Below are 4176 nucleotides of genomic sequence, written 5' to 3'. Positions count from 1 at the left end.
GCATTTCCAGATGCACCCAATGGGTGCATGGTGCACGCTAGTGAACAATGACAAACAACAAAGGCTTCTGGCCAGATAGTCAGTGCAAGCAATGTAGGGGAGGGAGCATGCCACACAAAAAGAAGTTCTCCTCTTGCATGGCATGTCCCTTTTCTAAAGCTCACAGACCAATGCCAGTGGGTCCTGAAAAGGTGAAAAGTGGTGGTGGTGCAACAGTTAAAACCTTTTTTTCTGAAAACACATTGTGCCCCTTTCCACCTGATGTGAGGTGGCTTCCTACAGTAGATGGTCAACTATCTCTCATCCTTGCCCTGGTTATGAAAGACTCATATTGGCAATGTGACATAGAAATGGAAATCTTACCATTACAGACTGACTGGTTCCCTTGGCTGGCTGCTCACTTTTCGATATATATCTCCCTCACCAGAATCTTCCTGTTTCAAGCCATTTTCCTTTAAGAAGGTGAATGTCCCTTGGCTTGAGGTGTGGCCAAAGTGCAGATACCTGAGGTAACCTCTCACTAGGCTCCTCAGAGCAGATGAAGACGCAAGGACACAGGTAACAGGTAAGAGATCCAGTGACTGCTCTTATCGAGTAAAAATGCTGAATTTAGGGGGAAATTTTTGTAATTCACAAACTAGAAAAATCTTGTAAAATAAATGCAGTAAAGGTATGAGGGTTCAGGGATCAGTTATGTGCCAGTTTCCATCTGCTTCATATAAATATCCCCCCCAAGCGATATATATAGTATGAGCCATAAGTCAAGTCACGATTACTTATATTAATACAATTGCTTAAATACGCCCTCTAAATATAGATGATAAAAAGCAGGTCACATTTTTTAGCCATTTTACTTTTATGACAACTGATGAATGTACCCCACTGTGAACCCAGTGTGCATCTATAGGGGCAGTAATACAGTAGTTATATTCTTGTACATAGGAGGCAGTATTATAGTAGTTATATTCTTGTACATAGGGACAGTATTGTAGTATCTGTATTCTTGTACCTAGGAGCAGTATTATAGTAGTTATATTCTTGCACATAGGAGGCAGTATTATAGTAGTTATATTCTTGTACATAGGTGCAGTATTATAGTAGTTATATTCTTGTACATAGGAGGCAGTATTATAGTAATTATATTCTTGTACATAGGATACAGTATTATAGTAGTTATAGTCTTGTACAGTACATATGAGGCAGTATTATAGTAGTTATATTCTTGTACATAGGGGCAGTATTGTAGTTGCTATATTCATGTACATAGGAGGCAGTATTATAGTAGTTATATTCTTGTACATAGGTGCAGTATTATAGTATAGTCTTGTACATAGGGGCAGTATTATAGTAGTTATATTCTTGTACATATGAGGCAGTATTATAGTAATTATATTCTTGTACATAGGGGCAGTATTGTAGTAGCTATATTCTTGTACATAGGAGGCAGTATTGTAGTAGCTATATTCTTGTACATAGGGGACAGTAATACAATACAGTAATTATATTCTTGCATGTACGGAGTGGTATTGTAGTAGTTATATTCTTCTACCTACTGGGCAGTATTATACTTTTATATTCTTGTACATAGGAAGCAGTATTGTAGTAGGTAAATTCTTCTATCAATGGAAAAGCATTATAGTTGTTACTTCCATGCCTCTACCTCTCCTTGCAGTTAGCACATTACTCAGCATGGTGCGACATACAGTATGTATGATTGGAGGGACATTCAAAGTGAAAATATATGTTTAGTTATACTGTATTTTATGTGACTGTAGTTTTCCTGTATTAATCATTGGTGTCTCCTATGAGGTGCCATTAGCTGTGAGTGGTTAATGTGGATCCATTGTCACTTTGTTTTATCAGCACTTGTTAGGAAACTGCAGTTCACACAATGCTGTGCTGTAATATTGGGAATTAAAGAGGTATTATCATCTTGGACATTGGGGCATATCCTATCCTCTGGGACCCGCACCTTTATTTAGAATGGAGCACGCAAAGTGTCGGCCGCCCTCCTTTTATTCCTATGGGAGTGCCAAAAATTGCCATGCACTGGCTCAACAATTTCCATAACACTCATAGAAGTAAATGCCCGTGCTTGCGGTGCCCGTGTTTGCGCAGTGCTCATCCCATTCAGTTCAATGGAACTGCCGAAAGTTCCCGTAGGAATGAATGGATGGTGGCTGCGCATGTGCCCTGTACACTCCAGCACTTTGCGGGCTCTGTTCTAAGTATAAGTGCGGGCAGGGGAGCACCCAGGAATTTTGTCTAGGGGGGTCCGAAAGTAAAAAAAATTGGCATGTGTAGCGCACTGTGCCAATTCTTTTGCCTGCCCATTTTTCAAAGGCCCCTTCATATTTGAAAATGTGGTGCGCATAGCGTGCTGCACCAATTATTTTGCCTGGCCATTTCTTAAAGCCCTGCAGGAGTTGAAAAATGCGGCAAGCTCGCTGCGCAAAATTTATAACCCCGCCCATTCTTGAAAGCCCCTCTTACATATAATAGGCCCTCCTAATAAACACTGAAATTCTATTGTTGAGGCCTGTCTCTACACATCATACGGAGAGGGGAGGACCTGTCCTGGCTGCACTGCCTGCTTCACATTATACAATAAACAGCAGGCTACAGCCAGGAAGCTGCTCCGCTCTCCTCCCTCCCCAGATCCTGCTCAAGGCCTGTGGTTCCCCCCACCATCTGCCTGCTGCCCCCCCCTTGACCGTCCTCACCCAGCTCTGAATCCTCCTTCTGCAAATGGCAGGGGAAGGAGCCGGAGCATCTCCTCCTACATAGCGCCCCATACCTCTTACATCCAGTGATGTCACCTTTGTTGTAGACGTTCTCTTTCCTCATCTTCTCCATTCAGACCAGACCACCATGATGATTTTTCAGAGATTGACAAACAGACATTAGTTTCCCACATAATCGGAACACCCTTTTCTGCCACCCCCAATACTATACTGCAGAAACAGTCCCCCTGGAAATACTACTACCACACAGATAGTGCCCCCTTCAACAATTATTGGCACACAGTGCTCTAAAAAATAACTGCGCCCAGACACTAATAGTATAAAGATAATCTTCCCAAAAAATAATTGTGCTAAGCTGATACTGTGCCAGGGTGCCCCCCAAAATCCCACCAATAGAAATAATTCTCTGCCAGAGCACACTTAATAGTAATAATGCCCCTATAGTGCCCATACTAGTAATCATGTTCCTCATAGCCCCCCAGTAGTAGTAAAGCTCCCCATAATACCCCCTAGTAGTAATAATTCTCCTTATAATATGACAGTACATGAAATACCCCCGCTTAGTGCCTGCAGTTGAGCTAATGTCCCCATAATGTATGCCAGTATAAAATACCCCTATATAGTGCCCCAGTAAATCCCCTCATAGTGCTCCTCTCCCCCTTCCCCATAGTGTCCCCCATAATATGCCAGTAAAAAAATGCCCCTTCTTAGTGCCCCCAGCAGATGCCCCTATAGTGCTCCTCTCCCCATAATGTGCCAGTAAAAAATGCCCCTTCTTAGTGCCACCAGATGCCCCAATACTGCTCCACTCCTCCATAGTGCCCCCAAATAATGCCCCATAGTGCCGCATAGAGCTCTCCCCTATAGTGCCTCCTATAATGTACCAGTAAAAAATGCCCCCTTAGTGCCACCAGATGCCATAGTGCCCCCCATAATGTGCCAATAAAAAAGGCCCCTTTAGAGCCCCCACTTTTCCATAGTGCCCCCAAATAATGCCCCTATAGTGCCACCAGATGCCACATAGTGCAGCTCTCCTCTTTAGTGCCCCCCATAATGTGCCAATAAAAAAAAGCCCCTTTAGAGCCCCCAGATGCCCCCATATTGCTCCTCTCCCCCATGGTGCCCCCCCATAATGTGCCAGTAAGAAATGCCCCCATAGTGCCCCCCCAAAATGAGCAAGAAATAAATGCCACCAGAGTGCCACCCCCAAAAAAATGGGGCTGTAAGAAATGCCAGATACCCCTATAGTGCCAGCTCTCCCTCCCCTGCCCCGCCATATGTATCGCTGTCCTGGGGACGGCAATACAAATGAATACTAGAACCAGGGCTGCGCCAAAGTTAGGTGTTTAACCGAGATCTGCGCCTTGCTCAGTTAGTGGAGGGGGAAGTGAGAGACGCTACATGTTCTCACTCCTCAGAGTACTAGGCTTTA

This window comes from Bufo gargarizans, chromosome 2 (assembly GCF_014858855.1).
Source record: "Bufo gargarizans isolate SCDJY-AF-19 chromosome 2, ASM1485885v1, whole genome shotgun sequence".
In the NCBI taxonomy this organism is placed as follows: domain Eukaryota; kingdom Metazoa; phylum Chordata; class Amphibia; order Anura; family Bufonidae; genus Bufo; species Bufo gargarizans.
This window is presented reverse-complemented; position numbering follows the sequence as displayed.